The sequence below is a fragment of the Monodelphis domestica genome, chromosome 3 (genome assembly GCF_027887165.1).
Source record: "Monodelphis domestica isolate mMonDom1 chromosome 3, mMonDom1.pri, whole genome shotgun sequence".
Lineage (NCBI taxonomy): Eukaryota > Metazoa > Chordata > Mammalia > Didelphimorphia > Didelphidae > Monodelphis > Monodelphis domestica.
In genome coordinates, this window is record NC_077229.1 from 179,102,779 (window position 1) to 179,126,128 (window position 23,350).

The 23,350-nt window shown below is 34.5% G+C and overlaps 1 protein-coding gene across 1 annotated transcript in view; it reads right to left on the reverse strand.

The window, feature by feature from the left end:
- Positions 1-20,528, reverse strand: part of TMEM67 (transmembrane protein 67) — a 148,005-nt gene extending 127,477 nt beyond the window's left edge. Inside the window, exon 1 of the mRNA XM_056823321.1 lies at positions 20,414-20,528. The gene's annotated coding sequence lies outside the window, so the exon portion shown is untranslated. The remainder of the gene's footprint in view (positions 1-20,413) is intronic.
- Positions 20,529-23,350: the final 2,822 nt, after the last annotated feature.

Below are 23,350 nucleotides of genomic sequence, written 5' to 3' on the forward strand. Positions count from 1 at the left end.
AGATGGATTCACAAGTGAATTCTATCAAACATTTAAAGAACAACTAACCCCAAAATTATACAAATTATTTCACAAAATAAGCAAAGAAGGAATCTTGTCAAATTCTTTTTTATGAAACAAACATAATATTGATTGCAAAGCCAGGTAGAACAAAAACAGAGAAAGACAACTACAGGCCAATTGCCTCAATGAACATAGAAGCAAAAATCTTAAATAAAATATTAGCAAAAAGACTACAAAAAATTATCATATGGATTTTTCATTATGACCAAGTAGGATTTATAACAGAAAGAAAGAATGTTTTAATATTAGGAAAACCATCCACATAATTGATCATATCAATAATTAAACCAACAGAAATCACATGATTATCTTATGAGATACATAAAAAGCCTTTGACAAAATACAACACCCATTCCTATTGAAAACACTAGAAAGCATAAGAATAGAAGGGCCATTCCTAAAAATAATAAAGAGTATATATTTAAAACCATCAGCAAGTATCATCTGCAATAGGAACAAGTTAGAAGCCTTCCCAATAAGATCAGGAGTGAATCAAGGATGCCCATTATCACCTTTATTACTTAATAATAAACTAGAAGTGCTAGTGACAGCAATTATAGAAGAAAAAGGAATTGAAGGGATTAAAGTAGGCAATGAGGAAACTAAACTGTCACTCTTTGCAGGTGATATGATGGTATGCTTAAAGAATCCTAGAGAATCAACTAAAAAGCTAGTGAAAATAACAATTTAACCAAAGTTGCAGGGTACAAGATAAACCCACATAAATCATTGGCATTTCTGTATATTTCCAACAAAATTCAGCAGCAGGAGTTAGAGAACCTCCATTTAAAATCACTCTAGATAATATAAAATATTCAGTAATCTATCTGCCAAGACAACACAGGAATTATATAAACACAACTACAAAATGCTTTTCACACAAATAAAACTAATTCTAAATAAGTGGGAAAACATTCATTGTTCATGCATATGATGAGCTAACATAATAAAAATGACAATACTACCCAAATTAAGCTACTTATTCAATGCCATACCTATAAAACTACCAAAAAACTTTTTTTATAGGATTAAAAAAAATTATAAGTGTTCATCTGGAACAACAAAAGATCAAGAATATCAAGTGAAATAATGGAAAAAAGTGAAGGATGGGGGTCTAGCAGTACCAGAACTATAAAGCAGTGGACATCAAAACAATATGGTACTGGCTAAGAGACAGAAGGGTTATAGACTAGGGGTAAATAACCTCAGCAAGCTAGCATTCGATAAACCCAAAGATCCCAGCTTTGGGAACAAGAATTCATGATTTGGCAAAAACTACTAGGAAAATTGGAAAACAGTTTGGGAAAAATTAGGTTTAGATCAACATCTTACACCCTATGCCAAGATAAATTCAAAATGGGTAAATGACTTAAATATAAAGAGGGAAATCATAAATAAATTAGGTGAACACAGAATACTATACCTGTCAGATCTGTGAGAAAGGAAGGAATTTAAGACCAAGCAAGAGACAGAGAACATTACAAAATGTAAAATTAATGACTTCAATTATATCAAATGAAAAAGTTTCTATAAAAACAAAACCAATGCAACCAAAATTAGAAGGAAAGCAACAACCTGGGAAAAATTTTTTATAACAAAACTCTCTCACAAAGGTTTAATTTCCCAAATATATAAGGAATTCAGTCAAATTTACAAAAAAATCAAGCCATTCCCCAGTCAACAAATGGTCAAGGGACATGAATAGACAGTTTTCACATTATGAAATCAAAACTATCAATAAGCACATGAAAAAGTGTTTTAAATCCCTCTTGATTAGAGAAATGCAAATAAAAACAACTCTGAGGTACCATCTGACACTTATCAGATTGGCCAATATGGCAGCAAGGGAAAGTAATAAATATTGAAGGGGATGTGACAAAATTGGGACACTAATACACTGCTGGTGAAGTTATGAATTAATCCAACCATTTTGGGGGACAATTTGGAACTATGCCCAAAAGGCTTTAAAAGACTGTTTGCCCTTTGATCCAGCCATACCATTGCTGATTCTGAACCCCAAGGAGATAACAAGGAAAAATTGTACAAAAATATTTATAGCAAAAAATTGGAAAATGAGTGGTGTCCATTGATTGAGGAATGGCTGAACAAATTGTATATGTTGGTGATGGAAATACTATTGTGCTGAAAGCAATAATGAACCGGAAGAATTCCATGTGAAGTGGAAAGATCTCTAGGGATTGATGCAGAGTGAGAGGAGCAGAACCAGGAGAACATTGTACAGAGACTGATACAGTGTGGCACAATGGAATGTAATAGACTTTCTACTAGCAGCAATACAGGACAATCCAAAGGAACTTATGAGAAAGAACGTTATCCACATCCAGAGAAAGAACTGAGGGAACAAAAATGCAGAAGAAAAACATGGGATCAATCACATATTTTGATAGGGATATGATTGGGGTTTTGATGTTAAAAGATCACTTTACGGTAAATATGAATAACATGGAAATAGGTTTTGAACAATGATACATGTATAGCCCAGCGGAATTGTCTGTCAGTTCCTGGAGTGGGGAGAGAAAAGGGGTGAGGAATATCATGAATCATATAACTATGGAAAAATATTCTAAATAAATTTGAAAAAAAAGAAAGAAGGAAAGAGGGAATCCTTCCATACTCTTTTTTATGACAAATATGGTATTTATAACCATACCATGAAGAGCTAAAACAGAGAATAAATATAACAGACCCATCTTCCTAATGAATATTGATGCACAAAAATTAAATAGTAACAAGGAGATTACCAAGTTATATCATAAGAATCATGCACCACAATCAGGTGACTTTCATACCAGGAATGAAGGGATAGCTCAATATTAAGAAAACCATCAGCATAGTTGACCATATTACCATAACTCACCAAATCCAAAAGAAACCTCAGAATTATTTAACTTGATATCAGAAAAAGCATTTGACAAAATACAACATCCCTGGAGGCATTGTCATTATCCTGGGCCTAAAATCTTGCTTTATTATGTAAAACTATACATAAACATGCTATATTTTGGCCAACAAATAATCTGATTGTACACTTGGATAATTCCAGTGTAGGGAATATAATTTTTTAGTTGAAGAGAGGGTTTATGATAAACACCTTCAGCCCCACAGTGAAGGAATTGGGTGACTGGTGAGGGAAGTAGGGAAGTTTGCCAGCACGACCAGCTCTATCTAGTCTCTTTTAGTTTTGTTCCTAAACTACTCTTCCCTGGGTACCTTGCTTCCCCTTGCCCAACCTTTCCCCTTTATTTTGTGTTGCCTTCTCCATTTGTAAACTCCTAGAGGGCTGGGACTGTCTTTTTGTTTGTATTTGTATTACCAGCAATAAGCACCATGTCTGGGATATTATAAGTGCTTAATATATTTTTATTAGTTGGCCAAAGGTAATGTGAATTTTGTATCCCAGGACTCCATTTCCCAGAATGCCACTTTCATCCTCACCTTATGTTTTGGAGTTTTCGTAACCCAGCCCTTGCTCTCTTTTCTCCTGCTTAATGCAGTGGGGAAAACTTCTCTTTACTCAGGCTTTTACTTTTGTCTTTTTATTCCTATACTTCAAGATATTATTAATAAATCTTATAAAATATAATAATTGGAGTTATTGGATATTAATCTTAATCTTACGTTTTGGGTAAGCCACTACAGAAGATAGAATCCTTAAATTTTTTTTTAAAGAAAGCCATTGAGTAAAGGATAGGGAGTACATAAATTTTGCTCCTGCTGATAAACTGCTTTTCACCATACTGGTTTTTTTCCCTCTGTTTTTTGCCAGCCATCCCACCCTGGGACTCCTGGCTGGAAAGGATAAGCTGCTTAACACCTCTTCTGCTGTCCTCAAGCTACTACAGTCTTTGCCCAATTGCCCAAGTGTTCAAAAGCCATTTAGAAGCACCTTGTTTTTTCTGCTTGGAGGGTGAGGTATAAGTCATCTTTACCCCCTCCCCCTATGTGGGTCTCAAGCCTTCTGCTAGCCACTTTTTCAGCAGGGGAACACAGAGTGTAGTCAATCCATGCTATCCATCCCAACCTCAGCCTGGCTAACCCAGGGAGGCATCCATGCTCCTGGCTGTGGGAGTGGGGACTTAGGTTACATGTGGCCCCTGAAGTTTTTACCCCTAGTGGGGAGGGGAAGAAAGGTTATTCTTCCAAACTTTAGCCAGTACATACTAGGGTAGTAGAATTACAAGCAAATCCCAGTTTCCTGCTTGTCTCAAATAGCTCCCATTCCTAGAAAACATTACCAAGCTCACACAACTTAAAGTTTTAGGGTATCTTTTCTCATTACTGTTCCTGAGTGCAATTGTCCTTGCTGTGAGCTTGAGTAATCTCAAACTTTAGAAGGGAGATTCATTCCCCTTACTATCTAAGCATGCCCAGGCTCTGCAATACATCCAAAATGGGGTTCATCTACACTATGCTCAGTGCTGAAATCTGCCTCAGTATGAGGAACCCTGGAGGTATAACCAAAGGAATCTAGATGGATGATGATACTTGGGAGGGGAAGGAATCTTAAAGAATTTGGAGGTGAATTTTAAGCCTTTTGAGACCCCATTGCTTTATTAATGTTAACTGTTTCAGTTTGTTCCCCTCCAAATAATGAAGAAGTTTCTGTAATGCAGCTCTCAGAATTGGAGAAAAGGGCTCTTAGCTTGATTGCTCAAATCCTCTCACATATATTGTATTTGCTGATTGTTCTAATATTTAATTGTTTTTTAAGTTTCCATATTAATCTAATCTATAATGTTCCATTTCACTATGTCATTTGTAGCTACTATGTTTTAACCATTAGCTCTATGTTCTATAGCATTGTCTTTATATGTACCCTCCCCATATGACTGGACTAGAGATTTCCCAAGGGGCTTGGTTTTTAAATTATTATTTGTAACTTCAATTTACTCTACCTTTCCAACAAAATGATCTAGATTCTTGGTGACATTTTAGACCCCAAAGGTTTTCATCAAAAGTATGGAAGTTGTGTTTTTTTTTTCTTTCTGGGCTCTCCTGCCACATTTTGGAATGATGGCAGCAATAGACTTTGTTAGAAATATCTTTGCCAGTGTTGAAAGATTGGCTAGATCTGTATAACTTGTGACAAGTACCCATGAGCTTTATAGTTTTGTTTTTTTTAATGTCACACAGGAAGTGGCTATATACTCATGCAAATCATAATGATATTGGGTTTGTTTGGTATTGTGATTAAATGGGCTATTATGATTTTGGGCATTTTGGTACTTCTTTGAATGTGCATTACCTGTTATACTACTGTTTTATAAAGCTGTTACTTAGTGAAAATCATTTGCACTCACACTATGAATCATGGCCAAGTTAAAAAAGAAAATGGATCTCAGTTTTGGGTAAGAAATCTTTGTCTTGCACCTCTCCTGGGTGTGTCACTGTGAACTATGTACTTTTAATTTTTTAAAATTTTATTATTGCTTTTTCTTGTATGTTCAATAGAGTATTTAAGTTTTCTTTTTTCTCTCTTTTTTTTGGTATTTGAAGCACATGTTATCAGTATTAATGGGTTTTTTTACACTAAGATAAGTTTAAAATGTCCATTAGCTCTAATGTCAGCGCATACCCAAAAGCTTTAGACTATGGAAACCTGCCATTGATTGTTTAATATCATGGGACTTTTATTAATGATTGTGACTGATTCCAGGAGAAGGGATCACAAAAGAGCCACTGTACAGTGCCAAGTAGCACAAAGTTAATCTGCACAGTACCCACAAGCACAATCGTAGTGTGATTGATGAGATTCTGCACCAAGACAGGAGACTTGAACTTATTTTGGGGTTTGAGGAAGCAACTGTTTGCAAAGTCATACACAGGATTCCCTTGTGCCAGATCCACACTTATACCATATACTTCACTTTGGCTGCCATTCTGGCTTCCCTATGTCTGAGAGCAAAGGTAAAATCAGATCAGGGAATGATATTTCCCATCTGCTTCAAAATCTGTCCCTTTTCTTTCTTTTATGGTATGGAAATTTTCTGTAGTCTTGGTTGCTGATTAGGTAAGTCCATAATTGCCACTGCAGGCTTGTGGGACAAAAAAATCACTTTAATCTGACCCTGATTCAACGACCTATTATGGACTTATTCTTCCTTACTTAGAATTAGAATTTTTACACATGAGACTTTGATATTTTATGTTTCATCCAGAAGTTATTTTTTTCTTTTTAATTTGTGTTTTTTGTGTTTTTTATTTTCTTTTGACAATTGATTCATATGCCTTGTGAACTTTAGATTACTCCACCCTACTTAGTCTAACAAAAACAGGAATGTCTACACCCATACTTAAGGATTAAGTATTTAGGAGGATGGCCTATGACAGATATGTGCTAGCAAATGACCAATCAGAAACAACTGACAGATCCCTGGGCTGTCCTAAGTCAAACTTAAGCTACCATTGGTACATGTGAGACACAGGAAAGTGATGTAAAAACTGTCTATATATTTCCTGTCACTTCCTCTCTCCAGTCTCTTTCCATGGAGAGGTGGCTCTGGCGGTAGCTTATTGAGTATTTGGGCATCTTGGCATGGTGGCAACTATTGTCCGGGTCTGGCAGTGAGTTTTCTTTGATACTATACTGGGAGAAGCTTAGTAGCCTAGTTCAGGTGAGGCATCTTCACTGAGCTCTCTCAGAGTTTAGGCTTATTCTTTTCTCCTTTACCTTCCAAACACTATCCTCTTAGAAAAGCCTCTAATCTTATTCAAAGATCTTGTGGCAGAGGTCTTTGAACTCCCCCTGGCACAGGCCAGGCAGGAAAAATCCTATACCTTCTTTCTGTCTCTTCTCTTTAATTCCTTCCCTCTATATTAATTAAAATCACCATAAATTTCCAAACTGACTTGGGTATTTATTTGGGATTTTCTCTGGTGACCAAATTAATTTAGATTAGGTCACAACCCTAAAATTATCCTTACAGCCTCATAACTCAGCTATGTATCCCAGGGTGATCTGTGTATTGGGCAATACCCTCCTCAGGGGGGATTTTATTATTGTCATAAAATTCTAGATTTATAAATTTATTTTTGTTTGAGAGTAATTTTATGATAAGAAACTTGCTACCTTCCCAAATCAAGAAAGTGAACTGTTTGGAGAAGGTGCCATAAAGATGTCTGCAGAAACCACAAAGATCTAGATTGAACTTTGGGATGAAGTGAAATTGAACTGTGGGGGGTTGAACACATTTATTTTGAATGTATAATCTTATGCCAAAGAGGACTGCCCCCAATTGTTTTTTTGTCAATATAGCAATCATTGGTTTTGTTCTTTTCCCCTTTTATTTCCCTTTTATCCTCAAATTATTATAATTTCCCCTCAGAGAGTGCAATATTGCATGTACTTCTAGTTAAAGACCTTTAGATATATAAGTTGGTTATATGTACTGATTTCATGGGGGAAACTAGGCATGTAAATCTAGGAGATTTCTACATGCTCATTTTCCATTAGAATCACAGAGGGGATGTTGTAATTAGAATTTTATACCCCCGGACTCCATTTCCTCAAATCCCATTTTCATCCTCATGTTACATCCTTACATTTTTGAGACAAAGTTTCTGTAACACCACCCTTGCTCTCTCATCTCCTGCTAATGTGGTCAGGAAAACTCTTTACTTAGGCTTTTACTTTTGTCTTTTTATCTCCTCTACTTAAAATGATTATTAATAAATCTTATAAAATATAATACTTGGAGTTATTGGCTATGAATTTTAATCTTACAGTAGAAATTATAAAGGAAAAGTGGCATAAAACATTTCATCAAAGATATTTTTGAGGGAGAAAGATGAGTTTGTCAAGTAAGTGGCCAGAATAAAAAATAACCATTAAAATCCTGTATCTTCATAACATCAAGAGAAAAAAAAAAAGCCTAGCTTCCAGCTTGTTGGTTGGACTCCTTATGGCAAATTTATCTTGGGACATGGGCATGAGTTGCACAAAATGGGCAGTAATGGATGTGTAGCAACATGTATCAGTAGAGAGAATGCCCATATTGTTGAGGTAGAAGATAATCATTTGAGTATTTTCCTTGAACTATTAAGCCCTTTGACTTGTAAAAGAAATACATTAATGAGAACTCATGAGCCAGAGTTGTAATATTTATTAACCAATAATGTGACTTAACCTTGGGGTAGCTTTCAGAAGACCTGCAAAATAGTTTTACAAAGTATTTGTCCAAGTTCACAGTTATGGACACAATGTATTTGTGTGCATATTTTGTTAGCAACACTACATTTTTTATTTATTTTGTCATCTTTGCCATTTAGATTGATAAGAAGTAATATCATTTAGTATTTCTCTTGTAACAATGGCCTGCCTGGCCCTCTCTAAAGCTAGGTATGTTACATTTCATCTCTCCAGCATTCTCCATGAAACTTAGGGGGATTTAGGGGCATCTGGGCTCTCTGCAAATTGCCCTAGCCCTTACCAGTGGTATTTCCTCCCAATATTTGGAGTGGTCACATACACTTCTATTCCATAGATATTGGTACTTGGATTAGTTTGTTTAAAAAATATTTTAATATTTTAGTTTTCCTAATTACATGTAAAAACAATTTTTAACATTAGTTTTATAAAAAATTTAATTACAAATTCTATCTGTCCCTTCTCCCTACCTCCATCTCCTTAAGAAAGTAAGCAATTTTTATACATGTGATATCATATAAAATGTTTCATATTAGTCATGATGTGGAAAGAAACATACACACATGGAGGGAGAGACAGAGACAGAGAGAGACATTCAGAGAGAGAAGAAATCAAAGGAAAAGAGAAGAGAACTTTGGTAAACATTTCCAGTTAGTAGCCCTGATATGGACCATGAGCCAGCAAAGGAAATTAGAAGGAACATTCAAGCAGATTGGAGGAGCACATGAAGAAAAGAAAATAATCAAAACTCAAAGAGGAGATTATACAGTAAGTGTGATTGCTCAGCGGCATGAGAAACTGCAGAGAGGCTGAGAAGGTCGAAGATGAAGAAAAGACCATCACTCTGCATACTGAAGAGATAATGTTGGAAAGAACAATTTCAATCTAGGAATGAGCTTTGAAAATCTGATTGCAAAGGGTTGAGGAATAAGTGAGAGGAGTGACAGGAGAGGCACCATGTGTAGAAAATGTGTTCCAAGAGTTTGTCCAAGAAAGGAAGCAAAGATTTAGGATTACAGCTAGAGGAGTTGGAAAGTCTGATGATAGTTAAGGAAGAGGGAAATCTAGTATATCTGAAGGTGAGGGGGGGGGGGTAGAAAAAGACACAGAGAGAGAGACAGAGAGACCTACACCACAAATTTCTGAAGGTGAATAACATTTTTCAATATAAATCATTCAGAATTTTCTTGGATCATTGAACTGCTGAGAATGGCTAAATTATTTATAAATATAACATAATACTGCTGGTAATGTGTGCAATGTTCTCTTGTTTCTGTTTGCTTCACTTTACATTAGTTCACGTATGTATTTCCTAGGTTTTCAAATTTTTTCCTGCTTCCTCATTTCTTATTGAACAATAAAATTCCATTTTCACCATACACTACAACTTGTTCAGCCATTCCCCAATTGATGGATATTTCCTCAATTTCCAATTCTTTGTCAGCACAAAAAGAACTGCTATTGATAGTTTTATATAAAAGGCCCTTTTTCCCTTTTTCATCTTTGAAATACATAACTAATGGCACATTTGCTGAATCAAAGAGAATGCTGTTTTATGGTGCTTTGTTTGCCAGAATAGTTAGATCATAGATTCATAGTTCCAGCAACAGTGCAATAGTGTCCCAAATTTCCTACATCCATCATTTTCATTTCCAACATCTATCATTTTCCTTTTCTGTCATATTAACCAATGTGATAGGTATGATGTGATACCTCAGAATTGCTTTAATTTGCATTTTGCTAATCAATAGTGATTTAAAGTATTTTTTCATGTGACTCTAGATAGCTTTGATTTCTTCATCTGAAAACTACCTGTTCATATCCTTTGGCCATTTATCAATTGAGGATTTGACTGATATTCTTATAAATTTGACTCAGTTCCCTATATATTTGAAAAATGAGGCCTTTATCAGAAATACTTGCTTAATTTTTTCCTCTCTGAGTTCTGCTTTCCATCTTATTTTTGGTTGTACTGATTTTGTTTGCATAAAACCTTTTAAATTTAATATAATCAAAAGTACCCATTTTATATCCCATAATGCTCTTTATATCTTGTTGGTCAGACATTCTTTCCTTATCATAGATGTGAAAGGTAAACTATTCTATGCTCCCCTAAATTATTTATGGTATCACCTTTTATGATGATCATGAATCTAATTTGAAATTTATCTTCATGGGAGATGTTGGTCTATAATTAGTTTCTGCTATACTGTTTTCTACTTTACCTAACAATTAAAAATATTTATAATATTTTTCCATGGTTACATGATTCATCATTTTTCCCATCCGTCTTCCCTCCCCCCTCTCAAAGCTGACAAGCAATTCCACTGGGTTATACATGTATCATTGTTCAAAACACATTTCCATGTTATTCATATTTGCAGTAGAGTGATCGTTTAACATCAAAACCCTAATCATATCCCCAGTGAACCATGTGATCAATCATATGTTTTTCTTCTGCATTTCTACTCCCACCATTCTTTCTCTGGATGTGGATAGCATTCTTTTTCCTTAGTTCCTTGTGCCACAGTGTATCAGTCTCTGTGTACAATGTTCTCTTGGTTCTGTTCCTTCCACTCTATTAATTCCTGGAGATCTTTATTTTGTCACATCCCCTTCAATATTTATTATTGTCCTTTGCTGCCATATTGGCCAATCTGTTAGGTGTCAGATGGTACCTCAGAGTTGTTTTATTTGCATTTCTCTAATCAGGAAGGATTTAAAACACTTTTTCATGTGCTTATTGATAGTTTTGATTTCATAATGTGAAAACTGCCTATTCATGTCCCTTGACCATTTGTTGATTGGGGAATGGCTTGATTTTTTTTTTGTAAATTTGACTGAATTCCTTATATATTTGGGAAATTAAACCTTTGTGAGAGAGTTTTGTTATAAAATTTTTTCCCAGTTTGTTGCTTTCCTTCTAATTTTGGTTGCATTGGTTTTGTTTTTACAGAAACTTTTTCATTTGATATAATTGAAGTCATTAATTTTACATTTTGTAATGTTCTCTGTCTCTTGCTTGGTCTTAAATTCCTTCCTTTCTCACAGATCTGACAGGTATAGTATTCTGTGTTCACCTAATTTATTTATGATTTCCCTCTTTATATTTAAGTCATTTACCCATTTTGAATTTATCTTGGCATAGGGTGTAAGATGTTGATCTAAACCTAATTTTTCCCAAACTGTTTTCCAATTTTCCTAGTAGTTTTTGCCAAATCATGAATTCTTGTTCCCAAAGCTGGGATCTTTGAGTTTATCAAACGCTAGCTTGCTGAGGTCATTTACCCCTAATCTATTCCATTGGTCCACCTTTCTGTCTCTTAGCCAGTATCATATTGTTTTGATGCCCACTGCTTTATAATACAGTTAAAGTTAAGTACTGCTAGGCTTCCATCCTTTACATTTTTTCATTATTTCCCTTGTTATTCTTGATCTTTTGTTGTTCCAGATGAACTTTGTTATAATTCTTTCTAATTCTATAGAAGTTTTTTGGTAGTTTGATAGGTACTGTTTCCTAACAGTTTTTGTCAAAAAGAGAGTTCTTGTCCCCAAAGCTGGGATATTTGGGTTTAATGAAGATTAGATTACTATAGATATTTACTACTATGTATTGTGTACCTAATCTATTCCATTGAACTACTACTTTTTTTCTTGGACAATATGTACCACATTGGTTTGATGATTATAGCTTTATGATACAGTTTGAGATCTGGCATAGCTAGGTCATCTTCCTTCACATTTTTTTCCTTTATTCCCTTGATATTCCTGAACTTTTGTTCTTCCAGATTAATTTTATTATTTTTCTCTAGCTTCGTGGAATAATGTTTTTGTAGTTTGATTGTCATGGCACTGAAGAAATTAGTGAATTCATTTAGGTAGTATTGTCATTTTTTATTATATTAAATCAGCCTACCCATAAAAATTAATATTTTTCCAAATGTTTAGATCTGACTTTTATAAGGATGATATTAGAAAATAAGTATTGTTTTATTAGTTTAGGGATAAGAAATAAAGTGACTGGCTTGAGAAAAGAACTGGAGTTTGAAGCAGAGCTGAGAGAGCATGTTAATTTCAACTGCTCACAGCTATAACTGTTTTTCTCTGTCAATTACACTCACTGGCAGTTGGCAGAAACACATTCTCTGAGACTCTCTCTCAGAGCTGGAGGAGGTTAACATCTTTGCCTCTCTTTCTGTCTGAGGGAAAGATCTGAAGGAGCTCATTGTTTTCCTTTCCCAACTTGGGAAACACTAGTGACTCTCTACTGTGGTTTTATAGATTGTTTTATATCTGAGAAGACCAAAGAAAAACTTGGTCTTTGGTTTGGACTCTGAGACTCTTAAGACTCAGAGTCCTAATTTGATTCTTGTTGAGACTCAACCGGCTAGCCTTTACTATCTTATAATTTGAATGCGAAGTTAAGATTTATAAGGATAATAGCGGTAGTTTTTTATTTAGATAGTATAAATTTGGGTTAGTCAGATCATGGAGGAGTAATGTAGCCAGTGAAACACAGAAGAAGTGGTTCCTTTATCCTTATATATTTCAATAAATAGTGTATGTTCATAATAAGAGTCTCTTTAGCATCCTTGCACCTGGCCCTGAAGGGACGTTCACATTTGCGCTTCACTTCATCACTGGGGATACTTTTGATTACTTCTATCAAAAGTATCTGAACAGTTTGAATCTGATTGGCGAGTTAAACAGTTTTGAAAAGTTTTGAACCTATATTGGGACTGTTTTTCCATCTAAATATTTTATTTTTTTAACTCGCCAAATGTATTTTTACACTTTATTTGTGTAAAAAGTGTTTTGCCATGGTGTTCATATAATTCATAGGTTTGTCTTGATAGGTAGACTCCCAGGTATTTTATATTATCTATAGTTATTTTAAATGAAATTTCTTCATCTCTTCTGCTGGACATTGTTGGTAATATATAGAAATCTTGATGATTTATATGGGTTCCTTTTATATCCTGCAATTTTGCTAAGGTTGTTAGTTATTTCAACTAGATTTTTAGCTGATTCTTTAGGATTCTTTAAGTATACCATCATATCCTCTGCAAGAATGATTATTTAGTTTCCTAATTACCTACTCTAATTCTGTCCATTTCTTTTTCTTCACTTATAATATTTCTAGCACAATATTGAATAATAGTGGTGATTAATGGGCATCCTTGCTTCACCCCTGAACTCATTAGGAAGGCTTTTAATTCATCTCCATTATAGATAATTCTTGCTGATGGTTTTAGATACATGCTACTTATCATTTTTTTAAAAAGCTTCATTTATTCCCATGTTTTCCAGTATTTTAATAGGAATGATTGTTGTATTTTGTCAAAAGCTTTTTCTGAATATATTAAGATAATCATTTGATTTCTGTTGGGGTTTTTTTATATGGTTAATTATGTTGATAGTTTTCTTAATATTAAACTAGCCTTGCACTCCTGGCATAAATGCTACTTTGTCATAGTGTATGATCTTTGTGATGTTTTGATCTAATTGCCTTGTTAGTGTTTCATTTAAAATTTTTGCATTGATATTCATTAAGGAAATGGGTCTATAGTTTTATTTCTTTGTTTTTGCTCTTCCTGACTTAGGTATGAGCACCATATTTGTGTACTAAGAGGCATTTGGTAGGATCTTTCTTTGTCTATTTTCCCCAGGAGTTTATATAGCATTGGAATTAATATGTCTTTAAATATTTGGTAGGATTTAATTGTAAATCCATCTGGCCCGGGGGATTTTTTCTTAGGGAATTCATTGATGACTTATTCAATTTCTTTTTCTAAATGGAGTCATTTAAATATTTTATTTCCTCATTTGTCAATCTGGACAATTTATATTTTTCCTTTTCACTTAAATTGTCAGTTTTATTGGCATATAATTGGGTAAATAACTTCTAATAACTGCTTTAACTTTTTCATTTTGTAGTGAATTTACCTTTTTTTTTGGTGTCAGTAATTTGGTTTTCTTCTTTCATTTTTTCCCTCAATTAACCAGTGGTCTATATATTTCATAGTTAAAAAAATAAATGCAGCTCTTTATTTTATTTATTAGTCAATAGTTTCTTTACTTTCAGTTTTATTAATCTTTCCTTGATTTTCAGGATTTCCAATTTGGTGTTTAATTGAGAATTTTAAAAAATGATTTTTTTTTGGTTGCATGCCCAATTCATTGATTTGCTTTTTCTCTATTTTATTGACATAAAAATTTCCCCTAAGTATAGCTTTGACTTTATTTTATACATTTTAACATATTGTCTCATTGTTGTCATTATCTTTAATAAATTGATTGTTTCTGTGATTTGTTCTTTGACTCATTCATTCTTTTGGATTAGATTATTTAGTTTCTAATTAATTTTGAATCTATCTTTCCACAGTCTTATATTGTTGTTGCAATATGATGTGAAAAGGATGCAGTTAATATTTCTGCCTTTCTGCGTTTGGTTATAAGGTTTTTATGCCTTAATATATTGTCAGTTTTCTGTAGGTGCCAGATACCACTGAGAAAAACACATATTCCTTTCTATTCTCATTCAATTTTCTCCAATCTATTATATCTAACTTTTCTAAATTTCTATTCAACTCCTTAATTTCTTTCTCATTATTTTTTTGTTACATTTATTTAGTTTTGAGAGAAGAAAGTTGACAGCTCCTACTTGTGCCTTCCTTCCATTTTATGTGTACCAATTACAGCTAAAGTTTTGCTTAGGACTGCCCAGGGGGCAGTCATTGGGTTTTGATTTGTCACCCACTATTGCACATATGGGTCACAGTCCTCCCCATATTTAAGGATAAGTAGGATGTGTACACTTTTGGTGATTAAGTGTAAAAATGGGCAGGTGAGAGTTAATCTCATCTTCATAATCCCCTCTGTGATGATTTGGGAAACTAGTCTCCACAATTGATCATTTGACATAATCATCTTGTACCCATAAAAAATTTTCCAATTAAAGGTGCATACACTCTTTTTTGGTATCAAAAAGGAAAATGAGGGGAAATCCCTCAATAAGGTATAATCTAAACTGGCAGTAACACTTACCTCTCCCTCTTCTATTCTCTTCTATGTTCTTCTCTCCCATTGCAATGATGTATTAAATAAGCTAAGCGCAGGTGTTCTGAATTGGCTAATCAGCCATGAGCACATGGTTTCTTATTTTTGTATTTTCTTTATTCCTTGAATTCTAATAATCCTTAAAAACCTCATGAAATATATTATTTTATTACTAGAAGACTAATTTAATTTTTACAAAGGGAATGGCTAAGCAAATTGTGGTATATGATGGTGATGGAACACTATTGTGCTATTAGGAATGATGAAATGATGGAACTGGAAAGACTTCCATGAATTGATGCACAGTGAAATAAGCATAATCAAGAAAACATTATACCCAGAGATTATTAACATTGTAGGATGATCAAATGTACTTGACTTTGCTACTAAAGCAATGCAATGATCCAGTACAATTCGGAGAGACTTATAAGAATGTTATCCACATCTAGAAGAACTATGGGAATAGAAATCCATTTAAAAAAACAAACCATGTGTTTATCATTTGTTTATATGGGTGTGTGATTTGGGGTTTTGGTTTAAAGATTGTTCTTTTACAAAAATGAATAATGTATAAATGGGTTAGAGGGATTACACACACACACACACACACACACACACACACACACATATAGTATAAAAGAGAATTATTTGTTCTCTCCAAGTTTACACTTGTGAAAGAAAATCCTTTATTCCCTTTTTCTATTTTGAGTTAACATTAACTTAAGTACCCCTACTTACATGGTGAAGACAGTATTAACTCTTCTTTGTCTACTTTTGAATTGAATCAATAAAAGCTTGAATACTCTACTTAGTAATAGGTGAGAAGCTAGCAAGGTACTTAAAGTACTTATAAGTCACTTACTTAGAGAGCTCCACCCTTTTAACTCAGTCCCAAACGTGTAAATCCTATGGTCAGAGTTTATACCCTCAGAAACTCAATCAGTCAGGAATCTGTGAACTCTTTTGATTAGTATGCACCTCTCCAGAAGGTGAGAATTATTTCCCAAAAACACTAGGGCAGTGCTAGACAATTTGGAAACTATGATTGGCCCCTGTGAAGAGGGGCAGGGAAAAGAAATCACCCTAAAAAGCCATGAATCTTACAACTTGAGTCAGTCTTGTGGAGATAATCTCCTGATGTGGAGAGAGTCTTCAAGGGAGCTTAGCTGGAGACTGCAGCTTGGAGAAGGGCTTCAACTTGGACTCTGACTCCTGGACTACTTTGTGGTGTGAGTGAAAGGCTGACTCCTTTCCTAGTTTCTGGAGAAACTAACTTCCATCTTGGAGGAGGCCACATGATTACTTACTACTAGCCTTCCTGGTTGAAAGCAAATTAATCTCTCCCTTGATTAAGATAGGATAGATAACTTTTCTATCCTCTTCATATTTCCCTACTTTATTGTTTCCTCTATATTTTGTAAATAAATTTCTGACTTAAGATATAATAAATATTGGTAACTACATAATTTCATAAAATTATGGTCCAACCATTAATTTTTATCTTTATAACACACATATACATACCCATATGTATGTGTATAACTCAGAGAAAATATTATCATGTAACCATAGAAAAAATTAAAAAAATTTTTGTTGTCCTTGTTTTTATTTTTTTATGTTCTTAAAATTTTATTTAATTGATTAATTAAGAAAAGTTATCCATGGTTACATGATTGTAAAGATTAAAATTTATGGAATATGGGGAGACTGAGGTATGAGGTAGAAATTAGTTTCTCTCTGCAAGGAGTATTATATTTTTTAGAGGTTTATTAAAGTTAAGGATTAAAAGAAAATACAGGATAAGAAAAAACACGTGTCTAGGCCAGAGGCCTAGACCTCACCTACATTATGGAAAGAGCCGTGTCTGCTCCAAAACGGAAGTCCAAAAAAAGCCAAGCGCCTCTTCAAAAGCCTTTGAATCCACTTAAATACCTTCTCGATCTCGGCCCAGGTGAGATTACAAGGCATTCTGGGGAAGTGGAGCAAAGGCTCATGGGGATTGTAGTCCTGTATTCGAGTCTATTTTTTACATGATTCATATTCTTTCTCTCTCCTTCTTCCACCTCCCTTCCATAGCAAAAGATCAGTTCCACTGGGTTTTACAGGTGTCATTGATCAAGACCTATTTCCATATTATTGATATTTGTACTAGGTTGCCTGTTTAGAATCTACATCTTCAATCATATCCCCATTTACCCATGTGATCAAGCAGTTGTTTTTCTTCTGTGTTTCTACTCCCACAGTTATTTCTCTGGATGTGGATAGTGTTCTTTCTCATAAGTCCCTCAGAAATGTCATGGACATTGCATTGCTGCCTAGTAGAAAAGTATTAAAACTTGATTGTGACACAATGTATCAGTCTTTGTGTACAACATTCTCCAGGTTCTGCTCCTTTCACTCTATGTCAATTTCTGGAGATCTTTCCATTTCACATAGAATTCCTCCAGTTCTTCATTCCTTTCAGCACAATAGTATTTCCATCACCAACATATACTACAATTTGTTCAGCCATTCCCCATTTGATGAACACCGCCTCATTTTCCAATTTTTTGCTACAAAGAGTGCGGCTATGAATATTCTTGTACAAGTCTTTCCCCTTATTATCTCTTTGGGGTACAAACCCAGCAGTGCTATGGCTGGATCAAAGAGCAGGCAGTCTTTTAGCACCCTTTGGGCATAGTTCCAAAATTTCCCCCAGAATGGTTGGATTAGTTCACTACTCTACCAACAATGCATTAATGTCCCTATTTTGCCACACCCCCTCCAGAATTGATTACTTTCCATTGCTGTCATGTTAGCCAATCTGCTAGGTGTGAAGTGGTACCTCAGACTTGTTTTGACTTGCATTTCTCTTATTATAAGAGATTTAGAACACTTTCATATGCTTATTGATAGTTTTTATTTCTTTATCAGAAAATTGCCCAGTCATGTCCCTTGCCTGTTTATCAACTGGGGCATGACTTGATTTTTTGTACAATTGATTTAGTTCCTTATATATTTGAGTAATTAGACCTTTGTCAGAGGTTTTTGTTATGAAGATTTCCCCCCCAATTTGTTGTTTCCCTTCTAATTTTGGTTGCATTGGTTTTGTTTGTACAAAAAAAATTTTATTTAATATAATAAAAATTATTTATTTTACATTTTGTAATTTTTTCCAGCTCTTGCTTCGTCTTGAAATATTTTCTTTCCCAAAGATCTGACAGGTATATTCTTTTGTGTTCACCTAATTTACTTATAGTTTTCTTCTTTATATTTAAGTCATTCACCCATTCTGAATTTATCTTGCTGTAGGGTGTGAGATGTTGATCTAAACCTTATCTCTCCCATACTGCTTTCCAATTTTCCCAGCAGTTTTTGTCAAATAGTGGACTTTTGTCCCAAAAGCTGGGATCTTTGGGTTGATCATACACTATCTTGCTGAGATCATTTCCACTGATCCTCCCTTCTGTCTCTTAATCAGTACCATATTGTTTTGATGACTACTGCTTTATAGTATAGTTTGAGATCTGGTACTGCTAGGTCACCTTTCTTCACATTTTTTTTCAGTATTTCCCTTGATATTCTTGATCTTTTGTTATTCCAAATGAATTTTGTTATGCTTTTTTTAATTCAGTAAAAAAGATTTTTGGTTGTTCAGTGGATATGGCATTAAATAAGTAAATTAGTTTGGGTAGGATTGTAATTTTTATTATGTTGCTCATTGTACCCATGAGCAATTAATGTTTTTCCAGTTATTTAGATCTAGTTTTAATTGTGTGGAGTGTTTTGTAGTTGTGTTCATATAGTTCTTGTGTTTGTCTTGGCAGATAGATTTCTAAGTATTTTATGTTGTCTAGGGTGATTTTAAATGGAATTTCAAAGAGTGATTTTTCTGACTATTTAATAGTTCTGGGTTTTTTCTAAGTCGACATTGCTAAAATTCAAGTCTTGCCATGTGGCATACAATACCTTCCCTCCTTCATTCAATACAGATTAGGAACTCACTATCACCTCCAGGATGAAATACAAAGTCATCTGTGATTTTTCTTACCTTAGAGAGCTCTTATTTAGAGATGAATAAGGAGCAGTTCTCCACTCTTTTTTTAACAAAAGTTTGTCCAATGAGATGCTTTGAGGCTTAGGAGTAAATTACTTTATCTTGAAAATTGACTGACCTTCAAATCCTGATGTTTAAGAAAGGTTTCATATTGGGGTAGCTTGCTGGCTCAGTAGATTAAGAGCCAGGCCTAGAAACTGGGAGGTCCTAAATTCAAATTTGATCTCTGACACTTCCTAGCTGTGTGACCCTGGGCAAATCACTTAACCCCCATTGCCTAGCCCTTACTGCTCTTCTGCCTTGGAACCAAAACACAGTATTAATTCTAAGATAGAAGGCAAGGGTTTAAATAAAAGAAAGGTTTCATATAAAAATTATGACAATTCAATATTAATTTTCCACAATATGAATGTATGTGTGCACATGTATCATGTTTGTATATAGTTTTCATTTTGATTTCCCCATTAGATTGTGAGTTCTTTGAGAGCAATGGCTATATTTTTGTCTTTGTATCTCCAAAAGAGCCTAGTCCTTGGCATATATAGAGTAAAAAGTTAATAAAAAGTATTTGTTGACTACTTGAAAAGAAAGAATATAGGTAAAGGGTGGGAGAAGCATAATACTACTGATATTATAAAGATATACTTTTGAGGAGATTTTGGAACCAGAGAGAAAAAGCATGGAGGTTCTTTTGAGATTAAAAATCAATAAATAGAAATCTAGCTTTTCAGGCAACCAGGCACCCTTCATTTGAGGCCACAGAGGCTGGTGACCTTTTCTAATTCCTATCATTTACACAGAGGCATTGAAGTGGAGAGAATGCCAGGTCTGGAGTCAGAAAGACTCATCTTCGCAAGTTCAAATCTGGCCTCAGTCACTTAAGAGCTTCCTGGCTCTGGGCAAATTATTTAACCCGGTTTGCCTCAATTTCCTCATCTATAAAATGAGCAGGAAAAGGAAATGGCAAACCATTCTGGTATCTTTGTCAAGAAAACTCCAAATCGAGTCATAAAGAATTGGATACAACTGAACAACAATCATTTATCCCTCCTCAAGGTTTATCATGGGTTCATGGCCGTAGGGCTTACCATCTCAGTAGGGAAACAGGATTCCCAGTGTTTCAGTTCTGCCTCCATCTCAGATTTCTGAAGATCAAATCCTTTTTTTTAATTGTAGTTCAAGTTGTCTTACCTGGCAAGAAAGTGGGGTAAAGGGAAATAAATTTAAGGCAACCAGTGTATGAACATGAATCAGATATGCAACAGGGAACTTTTATTCCTTTGCAGAAAAAGGATATTCTAACCACAAAGAATTATAGAATGATTACAGTTAATTAAAAGTTTATCTAAGCTTTGTTGGGACATTTAAAACAAGGATGCTCATTTGCTATTACATATTTCACTTAATGGGGCAGCTAGGTAGTAAAGTGGATAGAGTATGAGACCTGGAGTCAGGAAGACTCATCTTCCTTGGTTCAAATTTGGTCATACATACGTTACCCTTTTGCCTCAGTTTCCTCATTTGTAAAGTGAACTAGAGAAGGAAAAGGCAAACTACTACAGTATCTTTGCCAAGAAAACCTAATACATTTCATCTTCACTGAGAGCAGCCTGATTAAAGCCAAGTGTGTTCTTTATTTCTAGCTGTTTCTCTGCATATGTAACTTTTTTTCCTGGCTAGTCAGCTTCTACTGGTAGAACTGTTTCAATAGCAGAAATCCACTTGGTTCTCTTTACATAGCAATCTATTTCCTGCTTTTTGCCCAGGCCATCTCTCCCATTTCCACCCTTTACCTAACTTCATTCAAGGTTCAATGCCATCTTCTACATGAAGTGTTTCTTGATCTTCCCTCTCCAACTGTTAGAATTTCTCATTACTTCAAAATTAATTTGTATTTTTGAGTGTATATGTTGCATCTACATCTGTGCACATGATGTTCTCCCCAAGTAGGCTCCTTTAGGAAAGGGACTACTTTTATTCCTGTCTTTGAATCCCTGGTACCTCAGCAGAACCCAACACAATAAATACTGAGTGGTTGCTTGAACTGAATTGATATGCTGCAATTTCTGGTTAACCTGAAGTTATTGAATATTGGTCTGCTCCCTGTCCTATGATATAATTTCATGTTTTCCTACCCCTGGACCTTCACTCATGCCAGGAAAGTAACTAGTTCTGTTCCCCTTTTCTGTTTCTTCTCTTACTGAAATCATCATTCATTCTTCAAGATCTAGCTTAAATGCCACCTCATCCTTCAAGTTTTCCTACATTCCCTTTTCTTCTCAGAAGTGGTCTTTGCCTTCTTTGAATTTGCATAGCAATTTACTTGTGATTTTTTCATAAACATATTTTCTTTTATAGTTCCCAGAGGCTTTCTCTCCCATTTTTTATGGAGGCAGATTAGTGAAAAGGAAAGGGAAGTTGATTTGGATTCAGAATACCTGTATTAACATCCCACTCCACAACTCCACTGAAACCATAATCAATCAACAAACATTAAGTGTCTACTATGTGTCAGGACCTGTGGGAGGTGCTGGGGATACGAAAGAGGCAAAGGCAGTCCAAGGACTCAAGGGAGTTTACAATCTAATGGATTACATTTCAGAACCATGCAATTTTGGGTAAATCACAAAATCCAAGAAATTTTTTTTTAGTTCATAATATGCACAGAGCATTGGGAAGATACAAAGATCAAGCAGATATGGCCCTTTTCTTCACAAGGCTTATAATCCAGAACGAAAAATGAGAAAAAAGAAAAATGATGTATCTGTTCTATTTTTTTTGTTGCCAGCCTTTTAGCATGAAGTATAATTAAACCACATCACCTTACAAAATGGTTTTAGTTGAAACTGAAAGGCTGACAACAACAACAAAAAATGGAACAGACACATCATATATCAGTATTCTTCATTAATGGAACAGCATTTTTATACTCAACATCTCATAGTCTAATAATTTAAATGGGGTAACAAGGTACTAAAGGTAAACATGAGAAGAGCAGATGGATTTGCTCAAGTATAGGAAAATTAGTGCTAGAAGTTAAAAAAAAGTTTAGTGCATTTAGGGTTCAGGGATCTTAATATTCTGATTGCCATAAAAAACAGTAATTGAAAAGACAACTTTCATCCCTATAACATTTTTATTAAATTACCTATATACATATTGAGGGTATCCTTGATCAAAATATGAGAAAGGAATTCGGTAGTAGGATCACATTTTCAAATCATAAAATTGAATTAAAGGTGAAAAAAATATAAGCTCCCCTTGTGTTTGTGTCTTCTTAATTATAAAAAGGAACATTTGGATTGATTGATCAAAGTACAGCCTTAAAGACCATCCTCCAATAAGTCTGTGGGGTATATGTTAAAATCATACAAGATTTCTTGGTAGATGAAAGGTAATTTTGCTTGATGATCTTCTAGTTATTAGTATCAAAAACAGCATAAAACAGGGAGATATCTATTTGCCAAAGGTGTTCACCACTGTCCTGGAGTATGTCATAAGAAAGTTACATATGGAAGAGAAATTTCCTATAGATGATGAGATCCTCCAGATGTTCCTGTTTGTGGATGACATGTTGATTACATAAAGGTCTGAAATTCCATAGAACAAGTTCTAAATGAGATGACAACCAATGTAAAACTTTAGCCTACCAATCCATGTACAAAAAATAAAATTGATAAATAATGTCTATTGTCCAGACTGTTAAAAAAAAGATGGGTTTTTGTTTCAGGCATCAACCTGAGCTTGTTTAAAACACTATTCAATTACTTCAAAGCAGTATAGCAACTAGGTGTCCTCAACTTTAGCTTTCTGATCCTGAGCAAGCCTCCTAATCCTGTTTGCCTCAGTTTGCTCATCTGTAAAATGCACTGGAGAGAGAAATGGCAAGCCACTCTAGTATAATTGCTGAGAAAACCCTAAATGGGGTTTTTTTTTTTCCCAAGTTGAGGTATATGGGGTGATCAGGAAGGACTAGCCCTTGATAAGTTTACAATGTAATGGGAAGATAATACTTAAACAAGTAT